Here is an 18,453-nt window from a genome sequence, read left to right on the forward strand (position 1 = left end):
ATTATGATTTTAGGCAGGTAATGGTTCAGGTTTCTAATGGTTCAGGTTGTGTTCCTGTCTTGCTAGTTGTTTGAAATGGGGTGTCCAGCACTGGAGCTTGCTGGTCCTTGAATGGAGCTGGGTCTTAGCGCTGAAAGGGAGATCTCTGGGAGAGCGCTCGCCGATTGATGTTACATGGGGCCAGGAGATCTCTGGTGGTCCAATGTCCTGAACTCGCCTCTCCCTCTCAGAGGCTCCGGCCTGACAGCCGGCCCGAGCACCAAGACCCTGTCAGCCACGCAGCTCAGTAGAAAAGGGAGGGGAAAAAAAGAAAGAAAGAAAACTAAATAAAATAAAATAAAGTTATTAAAATAAAAAATTAAAAAATATATTATTAAAATAAAAAAATTTTAAGTAATACAAGAAAAAAAAAAAGATAGAGCAACCAAAGCAATAAACAAACCCACCAGTGATAAGAAGCGCTAAAAACTAAACTAAGGAGAGGAGACCTTCAAGATGGTGGAGGAGTAAGATGTGGAGATCACCTTCCTCCCCACAAATATATCACAAATACATCTACATGTGGAACAACTCCTACAGAACACCTACTGAATGCTGGCAGAAGACCTCAGACTTACCAAAACGCAAGAAACTCTCCACGTACCTGGCCATGTAGCTGACAGGGTCTTTGTGCTCCTGGCGGGTTTCAGGCCTGAGCCTCTGTGGTGGGAGAGCCTAGTTCAGGACATTGGTCCACCAGAGACCTCCCAGCTCCACGTAATATCGAACAGTGAAAAGGGAAGAGTAATGCAAGATAAAGGTGGAGATAGCATTGACATATACACACTACCAAATGTAAAATAGATAGCTAGTGGGAATGAGCGCATAGCACAGGGAGATCAGCTCGGTGCTTTGTGACCACCTAGAGGGGTGGGAAGGAGACACAAGAGGAAGGAGATATGGGGATGTATGTATATGTATGCTGATTCACTTTGTTATATGGCAGAAACTAACACACCATTGTAAAGCAGTTATACTCCAATAAGGATGTTAAAAAAACTTATTAAAAAAAATCTAAAAATAGAACTACCATATGACCCAGCAATCCCACTACTGGGCATATACCGTGAGAAAACCATAATTCAAAAAGAGTCATGTACCACAGTGTTCGCTGCAGCAGTATTTACAATAGCCAGGACATGGAAGCAACCTAAGTGTCCACTGACAGATGAATGGATAAAGAAGATGTGGCACATACATACAATGGAATATTACTCAGCCATAAAAAGGAACGAAATTGAGTTATTTGTAGTGAAGTGGATGGACCTAGAATCTGTCATACAGAGTGAAGTAAGTCAGAAAGAGAAGAACAAATCCCATATGCTAACACATATATATGGAATCTAAAAAAAAAAGGTTCTAAACAATCTAGGGGCAGGACAGGAATAAAGACACAGACGTAGAGAATGGACTTAAGGACACGAGGAGGGGGAAGGGTAAGCTGGGACGAAGTGAGAGTGGCATTGACATATATACACTACCAAGTGTAAAATAGATAGCTAGTGGGAAGCAGCCGCATAGCACAGGGAGATCAGCTCAGTGCTTTGTGACCACCTAGAGTGGTGGGATAGGGAGGGTGGGAGGGAGACGCAAGAAGGAGGGGATATGGGGATATAAGTATACATACAGCTGATTCACTTTGTTATACAGCAGAATCTAATACAACAATGTAAAGCAATTATACTCCAATAAAGTTGTTAAGAAAAAAAAGATAATATAGGAGGTAAGCTTGTAGACATCACTTTTTGGCAATGGTTTTTTTGGATTTAGCACCAAAAGCAACAAAAGCAAAAATAAACAAGTGGGATTATATCAAATTAAAAATTTTCTTTACAGCATAGGAAACCATCAACAAAATGAAAAGGCAGTCTCTGGAATGGGAATAAATATTTGCAAATCACATACCTGATAATAGATTAATATCTAACATATATAAAGAACTCATACAATTCAAGAGCAAAAAAAAAAACCCTTGATTTTCCTTTATTAATTTAACTAGTGGTTTGTCTAATTTGTCAATTTCTACCAAAGAACCAGAACTGTGATTTTTAAATTTTGATCTTTTTTTTCCCCAATTCACTGCATCTTTAGTTTCTACTTTTATCTTTATCTTCCTTTTTAGTGCTTACTTCTGGTTTATTCATCATTCTTTCTGTACCTTTTTAAATTGTAGATTCATTTATTTTTATTCTTTTATTTTAATTAATGTAGGTATTCAAGGGTATGAATTTTCTTTTGATCACTACCTTAAATATATCCAACAGACTCTGTCACATGTAGTTTTTCATTTTTACATTATTCAGAAGTTTGATAATTTCTGTTTATATTTTCTTTCACTTTTTCAATGAGTTGTTTAATAAAATTAAAAAATTGTTTCTAGGTTGGAAGGCCTTTATTTTTAATTGCATTTTTCATTTCTAATTTTATTGCATTCTGGTCAGTGTGTGTTGTTTGCAATGTTTCTACTTTATGCAACTTTATGATGTCTTCTTTGTCACCTAACACGCCATTGTAAAGCAATTATACTCTAATAAATATGCTTTAAAAAAAACTAAACTAAGATAAACATAAAAATCAGAAACTGGTCAGTCGCATACAGCAAACCCCAAGTCTACAGTTGCTCCCAAAGTCCACATCAATTTTGGGATGATTCCTTGTCTATTCAGGTATTCCACAGATGCAGGGTACCTCAAGTTGACTGTGGAGATTTAATCCGCTGCTCCTGAAGCTGCACGGAGAAATTTCCCTTTCTCTTCTTTGTTCGCTTGGCTCCTGGGTTTCAGCTTTGGATTTGGCCCTGCCTCTGTATGTAGGTCGCCCTCTGGCATCTGTTCTTTGCCCAGACAGGAGGGGGTTAAAGGAGCAGCTGCTTCGGGGGCTCTGGCTCACTCAGGCCGGGGTGAGGGAGGGGCACGGAGTGCGGGGCAAGCCTGCAGCGGCAGAGGGCAGTGTGACATTGCACCAGCTTGAGGCATTCCGTGTATTCTCCAGGGGAAGTTGTCCCTGGATCACGGGACCCTGGCAGTAGCGGGCTGCACAGGCTCTCAGGAGGGGAGGTGTGGATAAAGACCTGTGCTTGCACACAGGCTTCTTGATGGCTGCAGCAGCAGCCTTAGCATCTCATGACCGCGCTAGTAGCCACGGCTCGCGCCTGTCTCTGGAGCTCGTTTAAGCAGTGCTCTGAATCCCCTCTCCTAGCACACCCTGAAACAATTGTCTCTTGCCTCTTAGGCAGGTCCAGACCTTTTCCAGGACTCCCTCCCGGCTAGCTGTGGCACACTAGCCCCCTTCAGGCTGTGTTTACCAGCCAACCCCAGTCCTCTCCCTGGGATCTGACCTCCAAAGCCCGAGCCTCAGCTCCCAGCCCCCGCCCGCCCTGGCAGGTGAGCAGACAAGCCTCTCGGGCTGGTGAGTGCTGGTCAGCACCAATCCTCTGTGCGGGGATCTCTCCGCTTTGCCCTCCACACCCCTGTTGCTGCGCTCTCCTCCGTGGCTCTTAAGCTTCCCCCCCACCCCCACCATCTCCGCCAGTGAAGGGGCTTCTAGTGTGTGGAAACCTTTCCTCCTTCACAGCTCCCTCCCCAAGGTACAGGTCCCATCCCTATTCTTTTGTCTCTGTTTTTTTTTTCTTTTACCCTACCCAGGTACATGTGGGGTTTCTTGCTTTTTGGGAAGCCTGAGGTCTTCTGCCATCATTCAGTAAGTGTTCTGTAGGAGCTGTTTCACATGTAGATGTATTTTTGATGTATTTGTGGGGAGGAAGGTGATCTGCACGTCTTATTCCTCCACCATCTTGAAGGTCCATCCCTCCTATGTTTTCTTCTAGGATTTTGTGGCTTCAGGTTTATGTTCAAGTCTTTAATCCATTTTTAGTTGATTTTTGTATATGGTGTAAGATAGGGATCCAGTTTCATTCTTTTACATGTGGCTGTCCAGTCTTCTAAGCACTATTAATTGAAAAGACTATCCTTTCTCTATTGTGTGTTCGTAGCACCATTGTCAAAAATCAGTTTACCATATATTCATGGGTTTATGTCTGAGCTCTATTCTGTTCCACTGATCTATGTGTCTGTTTTTATTCCAAAGCCATACTGATTTGATTATTATAGCTTTGTAATATAGTTTAAACCCCTTAATAAATTTTTCAGTTCAATTATTGTATTCAGCTCTGTAATTTCTGTTTGGTATTTTCTTACATTTTCTACCTCTGTTGAAATTCTCACTTTGTCTATGCATTCTTCTGCTCTCAGTGAGCATTTTTAAGACCATCATTTTGAATTCTGTATCAGGGAAATTACTTATCTTCTTTTCATTAAGGCCTGTCTCTGCAGTTTTATCTTATTCTTTTGTTTGGAACATATTTGTCTGTTTCTTCATTTTCCCTGACTCTCTGTGTTGGTTTCTGTTCATTAGATAAAATAGTCACCTCTCCATCTTGATGCAGTGGTCTTATGTAGGAGATGAAACTTATAACCTGGTCCTAGCTCTTGTTTGTCTCTCGAACCTTTGTGATTGTTCAAGTTGCCTCCTTTGTTCTTAGAACTCCCAGAAGTTGAAGCTGGGCCAAGACCTGTCAGTGTCCCAAAGGGGAGGATATCAGTCAGCACCTGATGGGAAGCCAGACATTTAGGCAAAAGCTTTTAAAGAAAGACTGGGGGCTGGGCATTTTTGTCTCTTCTCTCTGCACTGAGCCTTGGGGGGATAGCCAGTTAAGAACTTTTTGTTTGCTATAGTCCTGTGGGGTCCATGACCACAAGCCCTACTGGCTACCAGAGATGCACTATCAAGTGTTTCATCATCTGACCTGCAGCCATAAAAGCTAGGTCACCAGAGGTGTGCACAAGCTCCTTCCAGGGAGACACCAGTGACCTGGAGCAGGGCAGAGGGAGAATGTGGAGACAGTGCCCACCAGCCTCCCAGGTCTCAGGGGAGGATCATAATCATTTATAATAATTACTATTTATTTATTTGTCATTTACAATAATAATCCAGTGTGCTAAATTAGAGCCTGACCCTCAGGCAGCAGCTTTTAAAGTGTGTAAATAGGCCTCTTTCAGGGGCAGACTGGAAGATAGGTGATTCTGTCTGCTCTTTCTGTGTTGCGCCCTGGGGGAATAGCCATACCGAGTCCTTGTGTTCCCATTAATAACTGTTTATTTCTTTGCTATAGTCTTGTGGATCTCATGGACGTAAGCCCTGTTGGGTTTCAGAGCTAGATGTTTGGGGGGCCTGTCCCTCAGGTGCAAGTCTTCAACATTGGGATGCTAGATGTTGGGTCCAAACCCTTCACTCCTCAGGGAGAAGCTGGGAGTTGTAAGTTCCCTCCTGATTGTTTGTCCCTGTGCCAGGTGTAGGGTTTGTGGCATAACTTTGCCTGAGCCTTTCATATCCATCCTAATGTAAATATCTTCTTTTTTACCCCATATGTAGGAGTCACTCAACCAGTTTCTGGATTTCTTTCAGAGGAAATTGCTCCATATATAGCTGTAGACGTGGTGTGCCAGCAAAAAGGTGAGTTCAGGAGCCTCCTATGTTGCCATCTTGAACTGGAACTCACAGACGACTTTTTAATATACCTACACAGCTCTAGGGAATCAATGACAAAACTATCTCACAAAATTAAAGAATTAATCAAGGTAGGAATACATAGAATTAACATGCAAAAATCAGCAACCTCCTTATACACAATAATAAACAGAAGATATGATGGAAAAGAAAACCCCATTTACAACAGCAACAAAAACGATAAAACACTTGAGAACAAACTTAGCAAGAAATGTTCAAAACCTATATGAATAAAACTACAAAGCACTCCTAAGTGGAAGACATCCCTTGCTCTGGCTAGGACATTTCAACATCATCAAGATGTCAGTTCTCCCCTAAACTTAATTTATGAATTTAATGCAATCCCAATAAAAATACCTACAAATTCTCTTCTAGAGCTAAACAAGGGACTCTTAAAGTTCATACGGAAAAATAAACATGCAAGAATACTTGGAAAACACTGAAAAAGAAAAGCTGTGAGAAGGTACTAACCCTACGAGATATTAAAACATACTGTACAAGAGTGTACTACTGATGTGTGGACAGACCAATTAAGCAGAATAAAAAGTGCAGCAACAAGCCCAGCTACATATGGAAATTTAGTATATGATAAAGGTGGTATCTCAAGTTACTGGGGCAATGAAAAGGTAAAATTAAATCCATTCCTGAAACATACATTAAAACAAAATGAAACAACATAAGCACTAGAAGAAAACACACGAATTCCCCTATAATCTTGCTATAGGGGAAAACTTAACGAATAATAATTCAAAACCTAGATGCAATAAAGAAAAATTGATATTTTTACTACATGAAAATTTTAAAAAACATTTGCTCGACTTGAAATATCACAAACAAAATCAAAAGACAAATGACAAATTGGGAAGAAAATCGATAACATATATCACAGGTAAAGGGCTGATATCTCTGATATAAAAAGAAGTGAGGAAAATAATGAACAAAAATTCTACAGAAAAGTAGGCAAGAGACATGAACAGTCAATTCACCAAAAAAATAAAGATTGTAAAATGACTCTAAACATATGAAAAGATGTTCAACTTTACTCATTAAATAAATGAAAATTAAAATTACACTGAGCTACCATTTTACCATCAAATTGGCAAAAATTCAAAAGCTTGACAATATACTCTGTTCATGAAGTTATGGAAGAAAAGCACTCTCATACAACACCAGAGTAATGCAAAATGATACAACCCTTATGGAGAGGAATTTAACAGTATCTAACAAAAGTGCAAACACATTTACCTTTCAATCCAATGATCCCATTTCTACTATTTTTACCAAGAAGTTACACATCAACAATATGAGGTTATTCATTGCCACATTATTTGCAACTGAAAAATACAAGAGCCCAAACATAAGAGATTGAATGAATTAACTATGGTACAAAAATGCAATGAAATATCACACAGCAGTGAAAAGGAATAAGGAGAATATCTATGAACTGATATGCAGTGATTTTCATATCAGTGCAAAAATGTGTATACAGTATACTGCCTTTGTCTAAGAAAGAAGGGAAAGCAGGAAACGTATAAGAATATGCTTGTTTTTGGAAAAACTATAGAAAAGATAAAATAGAAAACAATGAAATTAGTTACCTACAAAGAGGTTGGGGCAATAAAATGAAAGGAATAGAGGAGGGATTGAGTATATATGATTATACCTTTTTGTATACTTTTGGAAACATGTTAATATTCTATATAGCCAAAAAAATAAAAGTTAATCAACACAGATGGGGAAAACAACAAAATTAAATGCAAACAGAAAGAAGTGATCCAAAAAGTATTTTAAACAATATAAGCATACTGTGGGAGAATTAAAGAACTAACCAAAGTTACTTTTGAACACCAGCCATGGAGTAAAAGAACAGCAAACAAATCTGGACCTCATCTTAGTAGGTTTGTTTTTGTAGTGGCAAAGGTGTATGAATTCTTAAACTATTTTATGTGCGTTGAAGGGATAAGCAAATGAGCAAATGCGTTGATGTTGCCAGAAGCCAGAGTTCTCAGTGCAGAAGAGACAGGTAAATACAGAATGAAGAAAGGCAAGTAAAGAGCCTTGTGAATTTGGATTAAAAGCAGAGGTCTCAGCAAGAGCTCATGGCTTCTAATACACAAATACACACAAGTTCTGCACGAGCTCCTTGAAGAAATACTGATTCCAGGTCTGGGGCAGGAAGAATTTAAGATCAGCCTTAAACATCTTTTTTATGCCAGAAAGTAAGAAAGCACTCAAAAAAATGATGGAAGCATGTCAAAAAAAACACAAGAGCCAGCTTGAAGGGCCTCCCACTGACCCAATCTGGGTCAATTTGAGATGGAAATAATTACAGTAAGAATTATAATCTATTGAATAAAATAGGAATTCATGAGTCCATACTGACACTAGATGACAGTGATAATGATGATGATGACACATACATACCTAAATACATAAACTTTTGTAATGTACCTTGTTTCAATATTAATTTTTTGATTATTAATAACAATGGATTTTAGATCTGTTTCTTCTTTGAAATATAAGCCAATGTCCTTTCCCCATAATTTGATCATCATAGTACACCTATGATGGCAAAACTTTATCATATTTATTGCAGCTAAATTTGCAACTTGTCATTTTCCTTTTAACAAAACTTTATCATATTTACTGTAACTATTTTTCCTAGTTTGTCATTTTTCTTTTAGTAAACAGGAATATTTCATTTTTAAAAACTCCTTCTGACAGTATATGTACATTAAGAAAAATACTTACTGTGTTACATTCCTTAACTCTTCCTCAGGAAAAGAAAATAAAATGTCCCCCCAAATCCCTAGAAGGCACCACTGCTGCTGAAATGGAAGAGGAAAGAGACAGAAAAGAGGGAGCCAAACTGTGAGGGTTAATGAGAGAGGAGTCCTATTCCCTCTGTCGAGCGTTAAACCATTCAATTGCAGTAAAGAAGGACATCAGAAGAGAAAAATGTGATCTTTTTCCACAGAGAAATTAATTACTTTCTTAGATTTGAAACCTTTCCAGTGAAAAATTTCCTGTTGCCCAGAAGCACCTTTCTAATTAATGATATCTTTAGTTTCTCAGGTAAGCTCACGCTGCACAAATCCCTTCTCAGCTTATAAGGGAAGAGGCTTTTAAGGTGTGAACTGCAGGCTGAAAGAACAGGAAAGTTACACAGAGGAAATGAACTGACAGCTGGAGTCCGGGCATCCCACTCTTAACTCTTGGAGCCAATGAGGGGCTACAAGAATCTTTGCCCCTGGGCTCGGTGGAGAGGAGTGTGTGCTGACTCAAGGCTCCAGCGCATTCTTGAAAACGCACTGAACAGTTAACTTCTAGATTACTGAGGACAATTGTAGAGATCAATAGAAAACACCAACCTCTAAAGACATTTCCTACAGCATAATGTGAAGAAGTGGAATACATGAAGCAGTGAGCCACAGAAAATCAGGTCTTAGCACTAATTAGAAAATTTTCTAAGCTTTCTCTCTCAAGAAAATCAGTTCATCAGTCACAGCACCAATTTGAAACATGGTTTACAAATTTTCATTTGGGCTGAAAAAAATTACAGCCGGATATTTGAACCAACAGTCTAAATAAAATTGTGAGACTGATTAATTACTTACTGTTAATAAAATTGTGACAGAAAATTGATTATTCACTAGTAGTTAAAAGCTGTTTTACACATGTCAGAATGAAGACTGGCTATGAAGCAGAGAAAATAAAACTCCACTAGAGTATCTCGTTTAATCAGAAAGGGAAGAAAGGAGCTTACTACTGTGTCTCCAGAAACATAACTTCTTCCCTTAAACTGTGATTTTATAACATTTACTTCCAACAACTTATTAAATGCTCGCCTTGTGATTAGCTATTAATCCCAACTAGCAAAGCAATCTTTTTTCTGTTATAGCTTGATTTTGTTTGACCTAGAGTACAGATGCCCCAGAGCACTATGATACATATGTATATCTGGCAGCCTGTGTTTCTTCTCAACTAAATAATTTAGAGGTTAATTCTGCTCTTCCTGTTGCTGGAAATTCCTGCTTAACCTCCACGCAAATCCACCTGTCTCAGTTGAGTTTTGTATGAGTGATCCGACTGTTCACACTAATGTGAACATTGCCCCTGAAAATACACCTGCCAAAAGCTACTCTTCTTTTAAATAGAAATCAGAAAATATATTCTCCTTGAGCAGAACAATTGGACCATGTTTTCTCCTCACTCAAAGGGATACAGCCTTATAGAAATAGGCAGCCAGCATGTTAGCTGACCCATCATCTTTCTTTAAAGGAAAGTCACACTTTCTGTCCTGAGTGATTGGTTTGACCAACCACTACCTATAGGTCTATCATCCTCCTCATGTGCAGACTCAAAATGTGGTAAAATGTGGATCTATTTCCTTGCCTTTCATTCTTTCTGAATGTTAGTTAAAGTTTTAATACTTGTTATAATAAAATATGTAAATACAATAACAGGATAAATGAATAAATAGGAATTGTAAATATATGTTAGGACCAACTAAATATCTGCAAGAGTACATAGTTGTATTCTAAAGTCATATGAAGATTTTCCTGCTAAACATTAGGCAGGGCTTCCCTGGTGGCACAGTGGTTGAGAGTCCGCCTGCCGATGCAGGGGACATGGGTTCGTGCCCCCGTCCGGGAAGATCCCACATACTGTGGAGCGGCTGGGCCCGTGAGCCATGGCCGCTGAGCCTGCCTGTCCGGAGCCTGTGCTCCGCAACAGAACAGGCCACAGCAGTGAGAGGCCCGCGTACCGCTAAAAAAAATAAAAATAAAAATAAGTAAACATTAGGCAGACTGGAATACTAACATATTCTAATTATATGCCTAACAAAAAAGAAAATCTTCCATAACCCCAGTGCCTGAGATGACCACTGTTAACATTTGGCGTATATCCTTTCTGATTTTTCCATTCTTATATATCTTGGGGTTTTTTTGTTTTACAGTAGTGGGTCTCATACTATATAGCCTGTTTTGTACTGTGTTTTCTATACCAGTAAACATACATCTAAAACATCCTTCTTTATGGATGGTTTTTATGAATTTTATGAACGCCCTAATTTGGTTACCCAAACCTTAAAAGATTTTTAGATGCTATACCTGGATCTAGTTTTTTCATATAATTTTTGACTTCATGATTGCTTTATGATAATTAATGCATACCAGGCTCCACTTAAAGCCTAGTATTGTATCAAAACATTAGCAATAATGTTTAGCTTTTAGAGGAAACTATGCAACATAATGTGAAATCCAGCTAAATACTTTTTTTTTATTGAACGACAACAGTTAGTTCCTCAGGTTCATCTGCTATCAATTAGGGTGATAAGCAGGCACTCAAAAGCTAGTTTTTCAATTATGTTTTCTACCTTTCAATCGAAATGTTCCTCTCGTTGCATATTGTGTAGTAATTTTGAAAAGGCTTCATCTTAGCAACCAAGAGATAACTTTAAAATCAAGAATCTAAACCAATTAATTCCTAACATTAATTACTTCTTTTAAAACAAAAGGTACTTTAAAGTAAGTGACTGTAAATATACTTTTTATCCCACTAACAGTTCTTACCTCTTTTCCCCCAGCTCACAATTCTGTTGACAACTCATGCTCAGACTCAAATCATCATTCAAATCATACTTAAAGCATAATTCTGAGCTCTCTTTGTACATGCTAATTCCACAACCACCAGATGTAAAAGCCACACAGAAATTCCTATAGAATATTATTAGCTTGCAAGGAGCAGAATTAAGATGCATAGAAGTATCTTCTATAGCAAGTAAATATTTTGGTTTTAATTACATTATTACCTTGTTTTATGCTACTAATTACTACAATTTATTGTATAACTGACTCTGAGAAAAAAATATTACCAGAGAAGTTCTGCAGTCTTACACTGAAGATAGTATATACTAATGATTTTGATTTTGCCTAACCCCTCTGTTCCCTTAAAAATACAATGTAAAATATTTTTATAATAGGTTTGATAAATCTTTCCTATTTTCCCACTAATATATAAAGTTATCATATGCTACAGTTATTTGTTGATTTATTTCTCATAAATCACAGGGCAATAAAAAAATTTATATTTTCAAGTCTGGGACAATGTATTAAGCTGTCTTTATTCCCTAGAACCCAGGCCAGGACTTGAAAGTTAGTAGGTGCTCAATTAATTTTACTAACTAAATTAATGAATTAATCATATAAAGCATTCATTTCACTTAACATAATATAAGCATTATTGTTAAATACTAGCTAGTATCTATTTCAGCCTCTATAGATTAAAAACCTGCAGCCTTAGAGCAAAAGACTGAACATTAGAAATAATAACAGTTTGCTGTAGATTGAAAACAAATGAACTCATTCTGAGACTCCGCAGTCATTCATAAGCCACTTGAGGGGCCTGCCCTCTTGCAGTTTATGACCCCAGTCAAGGCTTTCTAGTGAAATAAAGCCCTGTGTTCACTCTGGGGCCATCCATTGTTCTCTCTGTAATTTGTACCAAATTGTAAAGGTTATAAATACTTGCCGGTGAAGCTGCATTCATTCACAATTAGGTGCCTTTTTTTTAATAACTACGAGACCAGGGACTAGTATTTACTTACTTCATAATAACCTAATCGTACATACCTTTGAACTCAGGATGTTCTTCAAATGTCATGATTTATTATGTCCTTCTTGGTCACATAATAGTCAACCTCGTCAAATTCAACTAGGCCAACGTCATTCTTCTAGTAGTAGCTAGCAATAAAAAGTGAGGAGTTATTTCTTACATGAAACTATATGCATTTAAATTCTTTTCAGATTTAAAAAACTAATAAATTATGTTGCAAAGGACAATAAAATGAGTGAAAATAAGCATAGTTAAATACATAAATTTTCTCTGCCTACCACTTCTAAGCCTATTTTCTTCTTGTTGCTGTGCTTTTTGTTTAATTTTTCTTGAACTAATGTGCCCTCTAATGGTTGAAATAAAAATATAATCAGAACCATAAAAGAAGTGTCAACTTACTAACTGCCAGGAATATTTATTTCTATTCAATAAATACTTCTTTGACTTGAACCTATGCCTTCAAGATTAAAATGGATATGTCTTTAATAAATAACAAGAAAAATATGCATTTTGTTTATTCTGTAAGATAGATAATGCAAACGAGGTACAGCAAACAGACCTTGTCAAACAGATTTAAGTGTTAGTTCCTATGAAAAAAAAGCAACAAATATTTTTAATGATATCTATAATTAAGTCTTGCATCTGCTGAAGTTGAAATACAGATTGGGGTTATACCTATTCTAATATTATAATTTAAGCATTTAATTTAAAAAATCTGTTAGTCCAAAATAGATTATTTTGGTTCTTCATTTTTACTTCTCTAACCTTAAATGAAAGTCTGCCCCAATCTCTAAAAAATATAAACATATGTACACTGAAAAAGTTAAATACAGTGCTATTTTTTCACAGTTTACCCGCAGTGTACATGCTCTCTTACTTTTGGTTCAGCTGTAATAACAAAGTAATGGAAATGTAGTCATTACCCAGTTAATGTGACCAATGGCAATAGTCCACTGAGCTAAGGAGATTCAGGGAGAAATTGCTTGAATGATTTAGCTTCGCCTACTAAATTCAGGAAAGTTATTGTAGTTTTACAACACAATTTATTTCTAACAAGAATTTGGTCAAGACAGAAAAACATATATACAGAAAATTTATTTAATTCTGTCTATCCAGAAGAACAGAATTGAAATCAAAGGCATAAACACAGACTACAATGTTTAAAGATTTTCTGCCTTGTTTAACCATTATTGTTAGTACTTTAGATAATTTGCTTCTTATCAAAACGTGGTAGCATGCTCATAACATGGAATTTGCAAGTCCCTTCCAACTGTTAATGCAAAAAAAAAAAAAAAAAAAGGGCAGCCTTTTCCCTGCCTCAGAAAGTAAAGACATTATTTTTCCTATTATAACCATGGGGTAACTGTCATTGAGGCGAACTGACCTACCAAATACTGCACAAAGACAGTGACAGAAGCAAAATTAGAATTTAGAATTATTTATGCAGTTTGCTGATTTTGGCTGGTACTTTGTGTGCATAACAGGAATGTGTTATTTTGTTAGAGAAAAAAATACATCTTCCTGAATTATATTTCTGTTTTTATCTTTCAGCGCTAGTTTTATAGGGAACATTCTGTATTCGGTATATGTTATTTAATTTTTCTTATTTCAAGTGAATACAAAATTATTAAAAGGGCTGAAGTTTGAGGGACAGGAAACCTGGGTTCCAGTTCTGTTTGTGTTCCCAAGGAACTTACACAATACATGAAAGAGGCTGATCCTTGATTGCTCACCCTATAAAGAAGGGGATTGAATTAGATAACCTCTGATCTCCCATCTAATTTAAAACTGGAGGGTTCTTTTTTATTTTAATAGCAAGATGGAAAAATTTTATTTTTGCAAAATGGTCAAGTACAGTGATAAACTCTAAAAGAAAAAAAAGTTTATTATCTTAAAAAAGCTAAATAACATCTTGCAATTTTAGATTATATTTACAAAATGCTTGTTCAAGACCTGCCTCCACAACCATGGATGCTGGATGTATGAGAGGCAGAATAAGGTGATGATTGAGACGTGGACTCCGGAGCTAAAATACTTGGGTTTGAATCCCAGCTCTCTTGGTTACTAGTTTTTTGACTTTGGACAAGTAATTTAACCTCTCCAGATCTTAGTTTCCTCTTCTATAAAATAGGGAAGAGAGTAGCAACCTCATGGAGTTACTGTGAGGATTCATCATATTTTTGTAAATAAAATGCTCAGAATAATGCTAAGTACATAATAAGTGATCAAAAAATGTTAGCTATTTTTAGAATGGCCTATTTAACTTTTTCCCTCAGTCATAATGGCAGAACACTAAAAAGGCAATTAAAACTAATTTTAATGACTCAACCACCTGGCAATCTTAGCCTCTATTTTTTATAATCAAGGTGCTCATAAATCCTAGTTTCCCAGTTCATACCTGTTGCCCTGGGGGATTATGAATAGCAACCTCTTTTACTCTCAGTGTCCAGATTTGGACCATAAAGTATGTAATCACCCTAATTATAATATGGATTATTCAGCAGTTCTCCTGTACAATTAGGAAAATAAATTAGATGGCCTTTGAGGTCACATAAAATATGAGGAGTTTTGTTAAAATATATTGGTTATAAATGGAAAGAAATATTCGAATGTTCTATAAATAAAGTCTAAAATATTATAAAGAGCTACTAGCTTTGGTCAAGATGACACAGTTTGATGGCTTTTTTATGTTTAAATAAACAGTTTGAACTTATATGTGGAGGGCTACTTTTATTTCACTTGTTCAAATGCATGACAACCTCTCTGGAGCTGGGCCCTCATTCTCCTTCGGTTCTTCCTCTCTTCCTCCCTACATGCTTTCACTCCCTCGTCTCTCCACTAGATGTGAGGCAGTGTGGGGAGTGGACAAGCAGGAAGAGCTTCGCCCCTTTCCTTAAACTCAACCATTAAATTAAGCTTCCCCAAAAAGCTGACCAGTCTCCAATCCTAGCCTCGTGAGCAATTGCTCCTAAACAAATATTAACTGAACTTCTTAAATATGGGGAAGAAAAATAGATTTGGAAGAGTCCTATGTCATTGCGTGATAACTACAGAATGACAATATCAAACCCGAGAAGTAATAACATCTTCATTTAGCACATTACTAACATTTTAAAGTATTTATCCAACAGCATGCCCACGCTGCACCTCTACCTTATTATAATTATATTTAACGTTAAAAGGAACACCACCTTAAACCACAAGTAGAATTTATATATTAAGTCCTCAAAATAAAGCTAGGCTTTGGTGCCAGCCCATTTACCAGAAATAGTACAAAGAAGGATGCATTCCCTGTTTAAAGATTTGTCTAAAAGAAGCCTTGTGTTAAACAGGCGTTTGGTCCTGGTTAAGGCTGATGTTCTCAAAGGTATCTGCCCCAAAAGAAATGCCAGTTAAAGAGTATGGCAGCTTGAGAAATGACAGTTTCACGTCCCTGGTTTAACCGACCAAAAAAGGGGGGAGCTTAATAATATAATACTGTAAAGAGGGAAGAAAGGAGGGTGAAAATGTACCTCTCACGATTAAAAGGGGAGATCAAGAATTATATGACCTAAAAATCTTGGAAGGTTAAATTTGAGGAAGGGAAACATTCATCTCAGGCTAATTTCAATGATCCGTTCCACTTGATTTCCTGTAAGGAAGTCTCAGATATAATATGAAAACATTCTCTTTAATGCATGCCATAGAAAAGAAGGTTTATTTGACATCTGTGAAGTGTCATTTGATCAGTAACACCAACACAGAAAGTGTAGGAGAATGTATTATTAGAGACAACAATATCTAAAGAGCAACATACTGATTCACAAAATGAACTTCCCAATCATGACATTACCTCAAGTAACCTGGTGTTTTGATTGGTTTCACTAAGACTATTTCTGCTTTTCCTGGATGATCTGTCCTTATATAAAACCATTTGGAAGGAAGCAAATGCAGTTCTGGGCAGTGAGGTCCCAGTCCCGGTTCCCACTTACGAAGTCCCTGCAGGGCAGGAGTCCTTCTGTCCCTCAGACAGTTCCTCCTGCGGCTGGCCCCGAGCAAAGGTATGTTACAATTTTAGAGACACTGAAAGGCTCCAAAAATACCTCCCATGAAATCCAATACTGATAAATTCTCAGTTGTATGGCTTTTCCTGTACCTCAAATGATTGATTTCAGAAGGCCCTTAGTAAAATATTAATATTTACTGGAAGACCTAACATTTTATCGTCGACTATGATAGCAACACCAACTTTGTAATTTCATAAGCTCTTTGTTGGAAAAGGATTTGAAAAAATGAGCTTAGTTTTCATTCATTCAAACGTGTATTGTCAGTCTACCAGAGTGAGACTAATTGTTGGAAATCTCAAAATAAATAAAACAGTGTCTGGTGGGGAAGACGGACATATACACAATCATTTTATCTAGTACGTGATGAATCTTAATAAGGTATCATTTGATAACAAGGAACAGAAACTCAGTTGGTCAAGTTAAATAAAGAAGGTATTAGCATAAAGAGTTAAAAGTGTCTAAAAAGCAATTGCAGCCTCAAGAGGGACTCCAATAGGAATTGACAAGCCAACGAGAACCAAGACAGCTCACCACTCATTCCCTATTTTTTGCACATCACTTATACATGCTTTTCCCTGCAATTTGCCCATTTTACTACCTTTCCTTACAGATCAGCTCTCTTGGCTTACACATATGACCACATCAACCCTTGAGCCCATAAGACCTTACTCATCCAACACCCACAGCCAACTAATTCACTCTCTCTTTCCATCCCCATATCAATTCCTTAGAAAGAGAATCTGACCTAATCCTACCCTAATCCAAGAATAGATTCTTTTTCTAAAAATGTATGGATGATGAGGAAATAATCGCCATCTCTAACACAATAAGGTAATTTCAAGGTGAGTCTTGAAGGAAAGGTAAGCATCTTCCAAAGAAACAAAGAGAAAAATGCAATCCAAGCAGACAGACTGTCATGTTCAAAGGTATGGATAAAGCAAAGCAGCCCATATAAAGACGCATGTATAAGGATCCATGGGCGGGAAGTTTTGATGATGCTGGGAAGATAGCCAGGAACTAGATGACAAAGTACTAAGGAATATGATTCCAAGGAATCATATTTGCCAAGGAATATGATTTTTATCCAATAGCTGAAGGAGGTGTGGTGTCAAAATTTTTAACTGGAGGAGAAACTAAAGCAGACCTGTGTTTTAGGATGAAGACAAAAAACAAAAAAAACAAAAAACCCTCTAACAGCAGGGCAAACGATGGACTATAGGAAGACCAGGCTGAATGCACCACTCCAGAAGCTATTTCAGTAATTCAAACAAGAGATAGTGTAGTTTCAAAATTGGACCATGGCAAAGAGGATATAGAGGAGAGGAACGATTCAAGAATATTACGAAAGTAGAATATAAGATGAAGTAGAGTCAATTCAGAAAAGCAAAGAATCACAAGCTTTGATACGGGGAGAAGGAAAGTCTAAACCAAACCAAGGCTGGTGCTAAGCAATGCACCAGACATAGGAAAAGAACACACTGGAAGAAGGGATGGTAGGCATGGAAGACACCCTGTGCATTCTTTCTGATCTATCCTTAGGGTAGCCTTTCCTATGGTCTCTAAATATCTTAACCCACATAAATAAAGGCAGACTCCAAATCTTCAGGATGTGAGCACAAGGGGCATCAAAATCACTGGTAATTCAAGCATTAATCAAAGGTATACTCGAGTTATCCTGTCCTTTTATTAAAATGTCTGTCGACTCAGCCTATCACATAAAAGGACAAGAATTCATTCCTGGTGAAGTCTTAACCTGCCAGTGCCGGGCCTTGTTTCATTATGTATTTAACTAGAAGTTTTCATGGTGCTGTTTTCCTTTCAATTCCAAGAATAAGAAGTGAAAAATGAGAAACGCAAACTTCTCAGATGATCCTATGACTTTGAAGCCACATATCTGAGTACAGGATCGCTTGCTTTTGCATTTAGAAGCCCTGGGAAGCAACATTATCAGACTGATTATGAATGCATATATTTTCATAAGAATATGCAATCTTGGCCAGCTCAGGGCAGGACACTGAAGTGACTAAGTATCAAATTAAAGATTATTCTTTTTTGTGTGGAATTCACTCCAGCAAGAAATTGAACAAGGGGATTTAAAATCCAAAAACATTGGGACCACCTCCTGAGACATTATTAATTATTAGTGGGCCCCAGTTTTCCAGTTTCTTATCTCCCTATACACCCA

The 18,453-nt window shown here is 37.3% G+C and overlaps 1 long non-coding RNA gene across 1 annotated transcript in view; it reads right to left on the minus strand.

Annotated features, from left to right (window-relative positions):
• The window catches only part of LOC309811098, a 62,237-nt gene that overhangs the window by 18,325 nt on the left and 25,459 nt on the right, over positions 1-18,453 (minus strand). Inside the window, exon 2 of the long non-coding RNA XR_014295102.1 lies at positions 12,240-12,350. This is a non-coding gene — a long non-coding RNA (uncharacterized lncRNA). The remainder of the gene's footprint in view (positions 1-12,239; positions 12,351-18,453) is intronic.

The sequence above is a fragment of the Mesoplodon mirus genome (assembly GCF_964341445.2).
Source record: "Mesoplodon mirus genome assembly, chromosome: 10".
Lineage (NCBI taxonomy): Eukaryota > Metazoa > Chordata > Mammalia > Artiodactyla > Ziphiidae > Mesoplodon > Mesoplodon mirus.